The sequence below is a fragment of the Piliocolobus tephrosceles genome, chromosome 15 (genome assembly GCF_002776525.5).
Source record: "Piliocolobus tephrosceles isolate RC106 chromosome 15, ASM277652v3, whole genome shotgun sequence".
NCBI lineage: Eukaryota > Metazoa > Chordata > Mammalia > Primates > Cercopithecidae > Piliocolobus > Piliocolobus tephrosceles.
In genome coordinates, this window is record NC_045448.1 from 53,669,607 (window position 1) to 53,686,738 (window position 17,132).

Here is a 17,132-nt window from a genome sequence, read left to right on the forward strand (position 1 = left end):
ATCCCTTATCCAAAGTGCGTGGGACTAGAAGTGCTTTGGATTTCAGATTTTTTCACATTTTGGATAATTTGCATATATATAATGAGATATCTTAGGAATGCGACACAAGTCTAAACACAAATTCATTAATGTTTCATATGTACCTTGTACTCATCAACTGAAGGCAATTTTATACAGCATTTTTAATAACTTTGTACATGAAACAAAGGCTTGACTGCATTTTGACTGTGACCCATCATATGAGGTCAGGAATGGAATTTTCCACTTGTGGCATCATGTCAGTGCTTAAAATAGTTTCAGATTTGGGAGCATTTGGATTTTGGTTTTTTGAATTAGGAATGTTCAACCTGTATCACTCTTTGTATAAACCATCTATGTCCATACCCTTCTCTTTCATCTGATAAGACTGGCAAATCCCAACCCTAGCTCCCTGTGCTCCTCATCCCTGCCTCAAGAGTTGCATGTGCCTTAAGAAGAAACATACAATTAGGTTGACCAGATTCACCCTGAATTCCTTACTACAAATGGTCAGTGGGCCTCCCTATTGCCTAACAGTCCTGCTGTGTTTCCCTAGTCATTTCTCTTTCCCACTTCTTTCACTCAAAACTCTAATGCTTTCTTCCTTCTATTGATGGCCTTGATGCCTCAATAAGAAAAGCAGAATTAAAAGTTACTTAGGTTCTCATGACCAAATATGCCATCCTATCTGCATCAGACCAGCATTTTTGACCTTCTTTTCAGTTATAAAGGATGATGTATTCATCAGTAAAACATGTAGTACCCTTCATATTAAAAAAAAACAAAAGATATCCCTTCATCCAATCAATCCTCTCCAACCATTTTTCTATTTCTCTCTTCCCCTTTACAGATAAATCCCTTGAAAATACCATCTATATTTGCTGTTTTCACTCTTTTCTTGTACCCACCACAAATAGGCTATTATTCATTCACTCCAAAATAGTTACACCTATGAAAGCCACCAATGACCTCCATCTTGCCCGATACATTAGTCAATTCTACACTCTCATCTTATTTGACTTATTAACATGATTTAACACCGTTGATAACATCCTACTTCTTTCTCCACTCTTCCATCCTATTTTTTTCTCTCTATTCCAGGATATCACTCTCTCAGTTTTTATTCCAGCTCACTGGACATTCTTTACTGTTTTTTTTTTTCCTAGTTCTTCCTCACCTTCTTGATCTCCACATATGGGCATTTCTCAAGTCTCAGTCTCCACATTTCTTCTCTTTACTCTGTTCTCACTCAGTCCCTAGGTAAATCATGCAGTCCCATAGGTTTAAATGCTGTTCATGTGCTACACACTTCTCATATCCTAGCCCTGACCTCTCCACTGAATATCAAGCACATTTTCCAAGTCCCTATTTGACATTTGGGTTTGGAAGTCCAACTGGGGTCTCAAACCTTAACATATGCAAAACTGGATGTTTTGATTCAACCTTACAGAATAAAATCTTCTTCTCACCCACCTACTTTCTTCAGTTTCTCAGACAAAAACCTTGGAGTCATCTTTGATTCTCTTACCTAACACCCCACATCCAATCAATCATCCAATACTTCTGCCTGAGCTTTTGAAATAAATCCAGAATCTAATCACTTCTCAACACTTCCACTATTAACTACCATTGAATAGTTCCCAAGTATAGACCTCAGACCAGTAGCATCAGCATCACATGGAAATTTGTTAGAAAGGTACATTCTTTGGCCCCACCAGACTTACTGAATCAAAACTCAGGATGGAGATCAGCAATCCATGTTTTAACAAGCCTTCCAGACGATTTTGAAACTGAAGTTTAAGAACCACTGCCATAGGCTAAACCACCATCAACTTTAAGCCAGACTGCCCAACAGACTTCTAAGGCACCACCTTGTTTCCACCTTTGCTTCCTGTATACTATTCTTCAGACAACAGCTTAGAATGCTTTTTTTTGTTTGTTTGTTTTGTTTTGTTTTTGTTTTCGTTTTTTGTTTTTTAGACGGAGTCTTACTCTGTCACCCAGCCTGGAGTACAATGGCGCAATCTTGGCTCACTGCAACCTCCACCTCCCAGGTTCAAGCGATTCTCCTGCCTCAGCCTCCTGAGTAGCTGGGATTACAGGCATGCGCCACCATGCCCGACTAATTATGTATTTTTAGTATAGATGGGGTTTCTCCATGTTGGTCAGGCTGGTCTCAAACTCCCAACCTCAGGTGATCTGCCCACTCGACCTCCCAAAGTGCTGGGATTACAGGCGTGAGCCACCATGCCCAGCCTAGAATGCTTTTTAAAATCTAAATCAGTTTATGTGACTCCTCTCCTCATCTTTCAAAACTTCCCACTAAACCTTGAAGCAAAATACAAACTCCTTACCATGGTTCAAAAAACTTTACATAATCTTACCCCCCCATTGATTCTCTACCTTATCTCCTATCCTGGCCTCTCCATTAATCCTGCCCCACAGCTTTCCCATAAACAACTCAATCACATACCCAATGAGACCCTTTGTTCTGATTATTATTTCTTACACCCTTCCAATACATGAATGTCCCAGTCTTTCATCTGTTTTAGTTTTCTGCACTAATACCACTTATAAGAGAGACTTTCCCTGTCTATCTTGTCTAGAAAGCTATCTTCTACCAGTTACTCTAATGCCCTTATTTTTCCTCATAGCATTTATCCCCATCTGACATATAATATGTTCATTTACTTTTCCCTTATTTGTATCATCCTACTAGAATGTAAAATTTAGGATGATAAGGACATTGTTTTGTTTACTCCTATGTTCTCAGTACCTAGAACAGTATTTAATATAATAAATGTTTTTGGATACATGCAAGAATATGGTTCACAAAATATTCAAAGTCCTAATAGAGAGCAACTGATTAAATGACCTAAGTCATATACCTGCTCCTAAGTATGCCAGTGGGGTATACAAGAGTATCTGAACCCTCCAACTTTCTTGGAGGAAGGTAGGGCACTGTGTACCACCAAGTCTATATAAAACAGGAGAACCTCCAAAAGGGGCAACAGCTCTTAATTACAAGAGGAGGAGTGTTTATGGATGTGGACAGCTAAAAGCAACAAACAGCTACTACAAAAAATGTGCTGCAATAAGAAGTGGTAAATAAAATCAAAAAACAGACCAAAGAATTAGACACTAGAGATATTATTCAAAGATGTGCTCCATGGAGCAAATGCATGTATCAGTCACACCATTGCCAAGCAGCTTTTAAAAGCATCCCAAAAGTTAGTGAAAAATACTGTACATGGAAAAAGCGTAGAATATCAACATTATTAAGTAATCTATTAAAATATCCCACAATATAATCATATATGGCAGACTAAATAATGGCCCTCAAATGTATTCAAGTCCTAATCACTGTAATTTCTAAATGTAACCTTATATTGCAAAAGGGACTTTGCACATGTGATTAATGCTCTTGCGATGTGGAGATTATGCTAAATTATCTGGGTGGGTCCTGAATGTAATCGCATGTGTTCTTCAAAGAGGGTGGTAAAGGGAGATTTGACACAGAAGAAGGAAATGTGACTTTGAAGCAAAATGCTAGACTGCTGCCTTTGAAAATGGAGGAAGGGGCCACCAGCCAAGGAATGCAAGCCATGAGCTCTAGAAGCTGGAAAAAGCAAAGAAATTGATTCTCCTAGAGAGCTTTGGAAAGAGTCAACTCCTTGGTGACACCTTAATTTTGGCCCAGTAGAACTGATTCTAGAATTCTGGCCTCTGTAAAAGAATCAATGTGTGCTGTCTTAAGCCACAACGTTTGCAGTAATTTGCTACGGCAGGAAATTATGCCATACAAACAATGAGGGGACACAATTACTGTCACGTGGGTGTTCCAGAAGACATTTGAATTTGGAGTTCAATAAAATTGCTGATGCTCAGAATATGAATCTGTTATTGACAAAGATGTTATTCTTATACAAGGGAGATATGCCAGGTACCTTTTTTCTTTAATGCTGAAAATCTATGAGTTGCAACATCGATGGAGGAAAAAATGCATTGCCACCAGAACTGATCAACATCATCTGTGGAATATACAGCAAAGAAGAACATTACTAAGAGAATTTAAAAGTTTCTCCTGAAAGATACAGCCCTTTCAAAGACAAGTTTCAGTCAACTGCTCTCAATTCAGTGCTAAAGGAAATAGGACAGATGCAAAAACAAATTGAAGCCACTGAGCATATGACATTTCAGTGGACTCTACAAAGAAATGACCATGAATACATGACTGCTGATCAACACTGGTTTATGCTGACTCTTAAGTGGAAAGGTACTCATATGCACTTTTAAAATTAAAGAAAAAATATTTCTTTATGACAAAACTAGACAAAAATAACTCTATTTTATGTGACTTCATTAAGTAGTATATCTCAGTAATACATTCAAAATATTTCATAGTCAGAACCGAAGTATTCTAAAATAGTATGATTTTTTTTTAATATAGAGGATAAAACTAGGCTTTCCTTAAAAGGATCAAAACAATATAAATAATTCAATATAAGATCATTTCGTATTTTTCTTAATAGTTGCTTTTTCACCACTGAGGAAAATAGATAACGATGCACTACTGCATATATTTTTAAGTGTAACCAAATATTTCAATAGAATGTGAAATTTTACAAAGCTGAATAAAACCAAAGACTGAATGTCATCCACCATTTATTCTAAGGAGTATTCAGTCTTTCTGTTTTCAAGGGTGACAGGCTCACTGAAATACTCAAGCATTTGACCAAAAGCTAAAGTCTTTGCTGAAAGATCTCTACATAATTTAAAATGCATATTCCAACCAAAAAGTTAATTGTCTGACAATGCCACCATATGACAGTTGCCTTTTTCAATAGTTGATGTTTTCTAAAGTAGAAGCATAGAAGGAACAAGAGGAAAAAAAAAAAAACAATACATATGAGATGTGACCTATGGCTTCAGGTAGCTATAATTTAATTATATACAGATTATTCAAAGACTAAAATGATATGGGTACAATGAGTAGCTAGTTCAGCATGAGCAGGGCAGGACAGTGCTGTCCCCCTCCACCAACACACACCAGGAACGCCAGGTAATCATCAAGAGTTGATCAAGTAGATGTTAACTGTCTCGCTAAAATAATAATTAGTCACAGCTGGCACCAGGGAATGGCAGCTCTCAATAGATAAAAAATACCTGAAACGTGATCAGCAGCCTCCCAATAAGAACTAAGGAGCTGGGCAACTGGGCTCAAACATATACATTAACAGGCAAAATGGTGAAGTTTAACTGGGTATGACATTCCACAAGGAAGAGAAGAACACCTCAAGTGAGCATGTATACAACTCTAGTAAACCTGCTGCATATACTTTCTCCCAAGTGATATCAGCCCACTGCACCAGCAGATGCCCACCCCAAGGGAAGAATCAGGGGAGAAAAGACGCAAGACCCCAGAAACACCCCAATCTATAAAACCCCAAGTCAGTCAAACCGTGCACTTGATCTCTCAAGTCGCCCTCTTGGTCCTCTTCCAAGTGCACTTTGCTTCCTTTCATTCCTGCTCTAAAGCTTTTTAATAAACTTTCACTACTGCTCTAAAACTTCCCTGTCTGTCCTTCTGCCTTGTGCCCCAAAGTCAAACTCTTCTGAGGAGGCAAGAATTGCAGTTGCCGCAGACTCGTGTAGATTTGCTGCTGGTAACAATATCATCCCACTAATTAAATAAAGTAAAAATGCTTTAACTTTATAAATTTTATGCTTGCATTTTTAGTCTATAAACTTGTTTATCTAAAATTGGTAATCTGTATATTTTAAAATATACATATTATATTATACAAAATTATATTGTATATTTTAAAATATACAAAAATGTATATCATATATTAAAAATATACAAAAAGTATGTTCACACAGAGAGGTTATTTTTCAAAAAAAATGAACACCTGCAGAACATTGAATACTTGTAGATTTCAGAATCTTTCATTTCTCTCCTATTTCCCTGTTTTTCATGGTATCTTGCCATCTATTCTGAGATGTGAGTTCCCTAACTTCTCATTCATTTGAAGTGCCAGTTGGTTACCTGCCCAGCTTGGTCCTTTGTTCTTTTAATTGTAAACTGTCTTCCTTTCATATTTTTCCAGAAATAACCAAAGCAATATTTCCAGTCCCACATGCTTTTCTAGAAATTTGCCACTCCCTGTCAAGAGGTATAGTCTATTCTATGTATTCTAAGTGATGCTGTATAACTTCCAAGACTAGGTCATAAAAGATTATTAAGTTTCCACCTGTCACTTGCTTTTGGGATACTTGCGGTTAGAACTCACCAATCTCTGAGGAAATCTCAACTAGCCCATACAGAAAAACTATATAAAGAGACCCACATAGGGAGGCTCTGAGACCTCTTTCAATAGTTATCATCAAACACTAGACATGGTAAGTGAGCAAGACTTTAGATCAGGGTATCCAATCTTTTGGCTTTTCTGGGCCACATTGGAAGAACAATCGTCTTGGGCCACACATAAAATACACCGACACTAACAATAACTGATATGCTAAAGAAAAAAAAAAAATCACCAAAAAACCCTCATATTTAAATTAAGAAAGTTTACGAGTTTGTGTTGGGCTGCATTCAAAGCCATCCTGGGCTGCATGCAGCCCACAGGTTGGACAAGCTTGCTTTAGATTATTCCAGTCCCTTACATCTGAGGTGCCCCAGATGACATAAAGTGCACCAGAAATGAGCTGTCTCCACTAGGCCTTGCCTAAACTACAGTTTCATGAGCAAAATAAATGTTGTCAGTGTCTTAAGTCACTGAATTCAGAGGTTGTTGGTTATACCAGTAGTTCTCAACCTTTTGGGCATTAGGGATCAGTTTCACGGAAGACAATTTTTCCATGTACCAGGAGGAGGACTGCAGATGGTTTGGGGATGAAACTGTTCCACTCAGATCATCAGGCATTGGATTCTCATAAGGAGCACCCAACTGAGATCCCTCACATGCACCGTTCACAATAAGGTTCGTGCTTCTGTGAGAATTTAATGCTGCCACTGATCTGACAGAAGGCAGAGCTCAGGCGGTAATGCTCACTCACCAGCTGCTCACCTTCTGCTTTGCGGCTGGTTCCTAACAGGCAATGAACCATACTGGTTCGCGGTCCGGGAGTTGGGGACCCCTGGGTTATACAGCCATAGTGTCCAGAACACAGTAAAGCGGTAACTTGAACTAAACCTTGGAAATAAGAAACTAAGTACTACTGTGGTATTATGACATATATAACATTTTATATAGACATATATGTCTTTCTTACATATATGTCTATATAAAATGTATAAAATATATAAAATTTATAATTATATAAAATAATTATATATTTATAATTATATTTTATATTTTATGTAATATATAAAATACTATAATTATATTTAAAAATATATAAATAGATATATATATGTAGGTTTTCACTCATGGTTCCTGGGTCATAACTCTCATAGCCCTTGTTATAATGTTGGAGTGCTTTAGGCCTCAAGAGAAGGCCTCAGAAAACAGAATCTCTGTCTCTGTCTTTCTTTCTCTCTGACCTTCTCCTGCCCTCTTTTCACCTGCTCCTTTTTCTCCCCAAAGGAGAACTCTTACCCCACCTTTCAGTCTTGGAGTTGGCCATAAAGAAATTCTCTAACCTACCTTGTCTGATTGTAGGTTAAAAGATCCCCATTTCAGAAGGGGCCCTGCCCCATAGCCTGGAAGAAGGAATGCCACATAGAGAGGCCAAGAAGCCTTGCTGGGTTTCCTCATTCAGTCTATTACTCTTAGCTCATACTCTTTTTGTCTAATCATACTTCTATATGGTTGTTCATGCTTCAATCATACCTATCTTATGAAGTCTCCATAAAAGGCCCAAATGAGCAGAGTATGGAGAGATTCTGGAGAGCTGAGCATGTGGACGTTCCTGGAAGATGGCAGTTCCCCGGAAAGGCATATTTCCATCTATATTTTTTGTAGTATCCTTTATGATAATCCAATAAAATGTTAGTAAATGTTATCCTGAGTTCTAACCACCACTCTAGCAAATTAATTGAACCCAAAGAGGGGTCACGGGAACCCCAAGTTGAAGCCGGTCCATCAGAAATTCTGGAGTCCTGGACTTACAACTGATGTCTGAAAGTGGGGGCAGGGGCAGTCTTCCGGGACTGAGCCCTCAATCTGTGGGATCAGACACTATCTTCTGTCAGAATTGAACTGGAGGATACCCAGCTAGTGTCCACTGCAGAACTGATTGCTTGCTTGCATATGGGGGAAAAAGCCATACTTATTTGGTCACAAAAGTCTTCTGTGTTGACTGTTGTGGTATGAAAGCAGAAACAGAATACTCTGTGTTTTTTCCAGTCAGAGCTACCCAAACTCTTAATAACCTACCAGAGAAACAGCTGTTTTCGCTGGTCCTGGAAAATAAAACATCATGCATAATAACAAAAAGACATAACATCCATGCAAAACTAATATGAGAAAAAAAGAATGAAAATGTTTGAGGTTCTAGAAATATTTCAGGCATAATTGTCAACAATATTTGAAAATAAAATTCACAGAAAAAATAGGTTTAACCAAGCAAGCACCAAGTTTATGTATCTTTTGAAGGAATATAGTTCAGGAAATGTAGCAGAAAATAATTGGCATTTTCATCAAGAAGTATTCTAAAACCCTAGGTACAGCTTCTAAACTCCAGCCCTAGATGGACACAGTTGGTTGTAAGAGATAATGTTTATATGGGTGGACCAGCTCCACAGAGAACATCTGCTAACTATGTTCTTCACTGTTTTTTTGTACAGTCCTAAGTCATGTAGCCTTGTAGGGTCTGTGTGTCAATGTAACATTCTGCCAGCTGAGGTATAGTCCATAAATCAGGTGTTGTATATCAAGCAATAACAAAGTCCTGATACTGTTAACATTTCAAATCTGTATCAACTTGGTACAATTTCAGAAACTGTGTTGCAAGGAGTTAAGGTCACCTTCCAAGACATTCTTGGATGTGGAAAAAAAATGACCCAGACTATTGTTAACACACACACACACACACACACACACACACAGAGTAAAACCTTCTCCAACATAAAGCAAATAAATAAATCAATAATTGCATGTGATTAAAAAATCACAAATCTCAAATTAAAAAAATCAAATAGAAACAGATAAAAAATAGGAAGGTGTGACAAAAGAGATGACCAAATGCCAGAAAGAAATTGAAGAAAAAGATAAAATCAGCTCAAAACTAAAAACATTAAAAAGGCCAGGAGCAGTGGCTTACACCTGTAACCCCAGCACTTTGGAAAGCCAAGGTGGGTGGATCACTTGAGCCCAGAAGTTCCAGACTAGCCTGGCCAAGATGGCGAAACCCAGTCTCTACAAAAAATACAAAAATTAACCAGGTGCGATGGCACGTGCCTGTACTCTCAGCTACTCAGGAGGCTGAGGTGGAGGAATTTCTTGAGCCCAGGAGGTACAGGTTGTAGTGAGCCAAGATCATGTCACTGCACTCCAGCCTTGGTGACATAGCAAGACTCTGTCTCAAAAACTACAAAATGCCCAAGGGATAATAGATTAAAAATTGAAGGTATGGTAAGAGATATAGGGGATAAAAATAAAAGGAACCTTAGAATACAAAATGATATAAACATAGAGGCGAGAAAGAGACAAATATAGAAGAAAGGCAAAACGATACAACATACATACAAGTTAGGTCTCCCTATGAAGGAAAACAAAAGGATAGAACAGAGTATTTTAAATTATATCCAAATAAACCTTCCCAGAAATAAAAGGCATGAATCAATTTAGGAAGAGCTCACCATATACTTGAGAAAATGAACAACGATGGTCAACTTTACGACATATTACAAAGCAAGTATTAGACTTTAAACATGAATTTTTTAATCCTGTAAACTTCTTAGTAAAATGATTGTGTCACCTACAAATTTTTTTAAAGATCATGTTGCCAGCAGCATATATATATATATATATATATATATATATATATATATATATATATATTTAAAGCTAGTAATGTAGCAATATTTTTTAAATGCAAGCGAAGACAGTGTGAATCAAGAATTTTTTATCAAAGCAAGCTGTCCAACTGTAAAACTAAACATACAATAACTTCAACAAATCTTCCCTGGAACAATCTTTACCCAACCACAATATTACTGGGGAAACACTTCTGTAAAACAATTAATGAAGAACATTTACAACATTTAATTGTAACTCTAATACCAAAACAAAGGCATAATATAGGAAAAAGAATGCCATGTAAATGATATCTGTACAGGAAAAGGAGAAATAACAAAGTCTAACAGTAAAAGAAAGAAGTAGAACAAGCTAGCTATTTCCACTTGAGTAATATGGGGTAGTAGAAGGAAATGATTTAAGAAGGCAAACCAATTAGTAGAATCCTAAAGAGGAAAAGGGTCTAAAAGCAATACAAAAACTTTAATATAAAGAAAAGCAGTACATAAAAACTGCATACCTTCCTAAATACCAAAAACATATCAAAAAAATTTAAAAATTGAAAAACAAATTAAATATTACATAGAATAGTATGACGGGGTAAGGCTCAAGACAGCAACCATATCAATAAATGTAAATTCTTTACTCTCCTATTTAAATATTTTAGAATGGCTAACAAAGAAAAATCCAATGCTATTCTGTGCATAAAAATCATCTCAGTCAATACGGTTTTGCAAAGCTAAAACTAAAGAATGGATAAATATATACTTGGCAAATGGAAAAAATAAGAAAATAGAGGTTGTCATCTTAATATTAAACAAAGGAAGTCCAATTCTGGCCCCAAAACAATTAATAAGACACAGAAAGACACTTTAGAATGCTAAAGGCCACAGTCCACAATGAAAAAATAAAAAGAATATGTATGAATATATATACCAAATAAGCAACATAAATGCAAGAAGATAGTAACAGACTGATAAATAAGAGACTCTAACACCATTGTCATGTTATAAGAAGGTTAAGGGGACAAAATGATTAATAATGTATGATTTGTGAAGCTTTCTTTGCACCCTGTAACAAAGAACGCATCCTCTTTTCAAACATGTATAAACATTAAATTACATGCCATAGAAACAAAAAATATATTTTATCTGGTGATCATGAAATAAAAATAAAAATTAATAATAAAAATTGTCTTTAAAGCAGTCTTTTCATCTGGAAATTCAGAAGCTTTTTATTAAACAATGCTTAGGTCAACAGGAAAATTCAAATTACAATTGCAGAATTTCTATATAGAAAACAAATGCAGTCATCAGACGAAAATTCACAGCCTTAGATTCTTATATTAATAAAAATGGAAAAATAAAAATACACAATTACCAACTCAAAAAAGCTAGTCAAACAAGGTAAATAAAATTAGGTATTAATGAGGTTAAAAAAAGCTATTTTAAAAAAATCAATAAAATAAGTGACCAGAAAACATAATTTACAAAGTAAAGCATAGATAGAAGAAATGTTTAAATGATGGCAAAAGGGAAAATTACCTTTAAAGATAAAGAATTCCTTTTAATCACAAAATCTACTTTTAGTAACTCTAAGTCAAATTAATTTGACAACCCAAATGAAATGGATAATTCCTTTAAAAATTACAACCTACCTCTTTGAACTTAGTGAAAATAAAAAGTTTAAAGAAGCAACACTCTCAAGATATATCAAAAGAGAATATAGAACTGAAACAATAAATAGGCAAATCATGATAAAAGATTATAACACATGTATTTGACAATAGAACAGGCTGAAAAAATATCAGTGAGAATACAGTTTATTTGAGCAATATTATTAAAACTGAGCTAATGAACAAATGAAAAGTCCACTCCAAATATTTCAAACACACATTCTTTTTGCACCTGGAATGTGTATGGGTATTGACTACACAAGGACCAATAAAGGAGTCTCAAAACGTTAAAGGATTAAGATCTACAATAACATTTTAAACCACAGTGCACTAATCTGAAAATACAATAACAAGAAGATAATCAGACATCCCTGTGTTTTGAAACCTATTAAAAAATAGGTTAAAGAAGAAATAACAGAAAATGGAAAATATTGTGAAAGGAATAGAACAAGAAGCTGCCTAACAGAATTTTTGGATATTTTGAAAGCAATAATCAGAGAGAAAATGTTGTCTTAAATACATACATTGGTTTAAAAAAAGACAAAAGTGAATGAACTAAGCATCCCTCTTAAAAAGTTAGAAAAAATAATAAAATACACCCAAAGATACTAGAAAATAAAGAGAAATAAATGGAAGTCAATTAAGTACAAAATAAAAATAGTATAGAGGAAAAAAGCTGAAAGTTCTGTGAAGAGACTACTAGGACTGACAAGCATCTGGCAAGGTCAATCAAGTAAAAGAAAAATAATATACGGATTGAAAAGGTGGGCATACTACAGATGCTGCAGGCATATAAAATGTGGCAAAATAATTTTATTAACAACTACACTGAAAATTTAAACAAAATGGGCTAATTCCCATAAAAAATCACTTGCCAAAATTAATTCAATAAGGAATGGAAAATCTAAACAGTCTTAAAATGTAAGTATTAAAAAAAAAAATTGAATCAGCAGTATAAAATGTTTTCATGAAGACAACTTGAAGCTCAGGGAGGTTTACTGGCAAGTTCAACCAGCATTGAAGATACAAAAAGTTTCAAGCTTTCACAAACTGTTCCAGGGGAAACACTCCCCTAATCACTTTACCAGATTAAAATAATTTTAATGCCAAATCCAACAAGAACAATACAAAAGGAAATATTACAGGCCTATTTTAAATCATTATCAACACCGGTGCAAAATCCCGAACCAAATATTAGCAAAACTAATTCAGCATTACATAAAGAAGATAATATATCCTAACCAAGTTAGGTTTATCCCAGGAAATGTAAGGTTGGTTTAATTAAAAAAAAAAAAAAAAAAGATCAAGTAACAGATTAAAGAAAAAAATCATATAATTATCTTAATAGGTACAGAACAACTATTTCATAAAAATTAAGCGTCAATTGTGTATTAGTCCGACTGGGTAGTTAAAAGAGGTTTAATTGACTCACTTCGGAAAGGCTGGAGAGACCTCAGGAAACCCACAATCACGACGGAAGGCAAAGGAGAAACGCCTTCTTCTCGAGGTGGCAGGAGAGCGAGAAGAGCGGCGGAGGAACTTCCAAACACTTATACAACCAACAGATCTCGTGAGAACTCACTCTCGCTATTAGGAGAGCAGCATGGGGAAACCACCCCCATAATCCAATCATCTCCCTCCTGCCACACCTGGGGACTTCAAATCACGATGAGATTTAAATGGGGACACAGAGTCAAACCATATCAAATCGATAATTTAAAAAAAATCAGTCTAATTTCCTAGCAAGAACTTCCTTAACCTGATCATGGGTACCTGCAATGACAAAACTACAGAAAACACTGAATGGTGAGATGCTAAAGCTGTTCCTTTAACATCAACAAGGTGCTCCATTCTCTTCCCAAGGAGAGAAACTGCTCGTCTTTCTCTGTACTTTCTCCATTACTGATTTCACCCAATCATATGCCATATTACTGTAAGTAAACAATAATACCCATGTATATCTGTAATCCAGACTCCTCCCCAGGCTTCCATACTAATATATCAAACTACTTACTAGAAATACAATTGGATGTCCGTTTTAGTGTGTCCGAAATATGACTTCAGTCTCCTCATCACTGCAACACCACCCACTAACAACAGACCTGCTCCACCTGCCGTCTACACAATCAGACCGTTTCGCCTCACCTCAATTACTACCACCTGGGCCCACACGGACAGCCTCTCTCTGTATTGCAATAGCCTCTTAATTGGTCTCCTTGCTTCTGGCATTACCTCTCAACAGTAATCAAAAGGACAAAGTGATCCTAGGACAATGTCAGTCAGAGCATGTCCTGTGACTCCCCATTAAAAAACCAAAGGAAATTTTATTCCACTAGGCCCTGCATGATATTTACCCCTTTCTCCCAGAATTCACCTTCAACTTAATCTCCTACCATTTTCTCCACTTGTTCACTCTGCTACAACCACATTAGCCTCCTTGCTGTTTCTTTAAAACACCTGGCATGCTTCCATCTTGGGGCTTGGGCTTTTCAGGTCTGGCTTCCTCTGCCTGGATGCCTTTCCCTAAATATTCAAATGTGTCACTTCTCAAATGTTTGCTTAAATATCATTCAAGTGAGGCCTATCCTGACCTCGCTAAGATTTCAATAACGTCCCAATACTCTGTATTATTTTTGTACAAGCTACTATAAAAATGTATTTATATGCAATTGCTATTTTGTTCTTTACTAGAATGTTAGTTTTATACAGAGAAGTATTTTTTGTTCTCTTGTTTAGAGGCATACTTGCAGTTCCTAGAACTTTATCCAGCACAAAATAGGCACACAGTAAATATTTACAAAATCAATACATGAATGAGTGTGCAAAGCAGAGGCGCTTTGGATCACATACAAAAATTATTTCACCTAAAATTCTGAGTCGAGGTTTTTAAATTTCTGATAACCCTTGCTAGTCATTTCATTACATTTCTGACATCCGCAGTGCATCCCAAAAATCAGGCTAACAGAATAATGAAGGTAATAAATTTCTGTATTGATTTCAAGGCTTTTAAAAATTGAGTTCAACACTAAATCCATGTGTCATAAGATAAATGAAAATTATATGTTAAAAAATAAAAAATTTAAAAAGTGGCTGGACACAGTGGCTCACGGCTATAATCCCAGCCCTTTGGGAGGCTAAGGCGGGCAAATCACTGGAGGTCAGGAGTTCCAGACCAGCCTGGACAACATGGTGAAACCCCATCTCTGCCAAAAAATAAAAATAAAAATTAGCCGGGTGTGGCATGAGACTATAGTCCCAGCCACTCAGGAGGCTGAGGTGGGAGAATTGCTTGAACTCCAGGGGGCAGAGACTGCAGTGAGCTGAGATTGCACCACTGCACTCCAGCCTAGGCAACAGAGTGAAACCTTGTCTGAAAAATAAATAAATAAATAAAAAGTATTCTAGGCAAACCTTAAAGTTATTATTGCTCTATATAGTCCTTTTTCCTTCTATTATTTATTGGTTGGGAAAAAAAACTTTCTAAGACATGAAGTGCTCTAAAATCTAGTGTCCTATAGAATTCCCCTTAACGGAGATTAAATCCTCTTTTCTCATTAAAAGTAATATTTCATTGTTTAATGTTATGGGATATTTTATTGAGTTATTTCTAAACAGTGAAATGCACAGAGTTTAACCGGATAGTTCAGGTAGTTTTTAAAAATGTAAACATATGTGTAACCCAAATCCCTTTCAAAGTACAGAACTCTTCAACCCAGAAAGTTCCTTAGTATACCCTTCCACTGAACCCCCGCTGCGGTTCTGATTTCTTACACCAATGGCTAGCTTTGCCTGTTGTAGCATGTATTCTTCTGTGTCTACATTTCTTCACTTACCATGTTTTTGAAATTCATCCACGCCATTGCTTGTATCAGTAGTACATTCATTTTTATTAGTAGAATTCACTGAATATTCCACAATTATTTTACCTATTGTCCTGTTGGTAGATTTTCTTTCTAGTTTGGGGCTATTTTGAATAAAGCTACGTGGTCATTCTTTCTTTTTTAATAGCTTTATTAAAATGAAAGTAACACACTATACAATTCATCCATTTAATGGGGAATTTGCACCCAGTGTGCAATCCAGTGGTTTTCAGCATATTCAGAGTTGTGCAATCATCACCATAATCAAGTTTAGAAGAACATTTCACTCTTCCAAAAGAAGCCTCATACCTATTAGCAGTCACTTCCCATTCCCTTCCCCAATACCCCCACCACATTCCCACTGCTCTGGGTCCTTGTAACCACTAATCTACTTTCTATCTCTATAGCTTTACCTATTTTGAATACCTAATATAAATGTAATCATATAATATGTAATCTTTTGTGACTGGTTTATTTCACTTAGCAAAATGTTTTCAAGGTTCCTCCATGTTACAGCATGTATTGGTACTTCCTTCCTTTTTATGATCATGTAATATTCCATTATCCGGATATAACACATTTTATTTGTCTATTCATCCTCGAATATAGAATATTGTGTGTTCCAAGTTTTGACTATTCTGAAAAATGCTGCTATGAACAATTGCCTGCAGGGTTTTCTCCTTAAAATTTTTTTTAAATTTTTTTATTTCCATAGGTTATTGAGGAGCAGTGGTGTTTAGTCACTTGAGAAAGTTCTTTCGTGGTGATTTGTGAGATTCTGGTGCACCCATCACCCAAGCAGTATACAAGTTTTTCTGTGGAACTATTTTCTTATTTCTCTTGAAAAGATACCTAAGAGCAGAACTACTAGGTCATAAGGTAACGCTAAGTTTAACATTTTTAGGAACCACCATACTCTTCTCCAAAGTGGCTGCACCATTTCACATTCCCACCAGCAATGTAAAATGGTACCAATTTATTCATAATCTTGCTATTGTCTGTCTTTTTTATTATAGCCACCCTACTGGGCATGAAATTGTATCTTATCATGGTTTTCATTTGCACTTTCCCTAATGACTAATGATATTGAGCATCTTTTCATGTCTGTTAGCCATGTGCACATAGTCTTTGAAAAGACATCTATTCAAATCCTTTGCCCACTTTTAATTGGGTTACTTACCTTTTCATTACTGTGTTGTAAGAGTTCTTTATACATTCTGTACAAAAATCCTGTATCAAATATATGCTTTGGAAATTGCATAGTGTATGGGTTATCTTTTTACCTTCTTAATAGCATTTAAGCAAAAAAGTTATTAATTTTGGTGAATCCACTTTATCTATATTATTGTTGTTGCTTGTATTTTTGGTGTCATAACTAAGAAACCATTTCCTAACTGAAGCTTATAAATATTTACTCCTCTTTTCTTCTAAAGGTTTTATTCTTTTGATCCTTACATTTAAGCTGGTGACCCATTTTGAGTTCATTTGTGGGTATGGGTTGAGGCAGCTGACTAAATTCTTCTGCCTGTGGATATCCCGTTTCCCAGAATCACTTAATACGATTCTTTCCCCCATTGAATGACACAGGTACGTTTGTTGAAATCAGTTGACTGA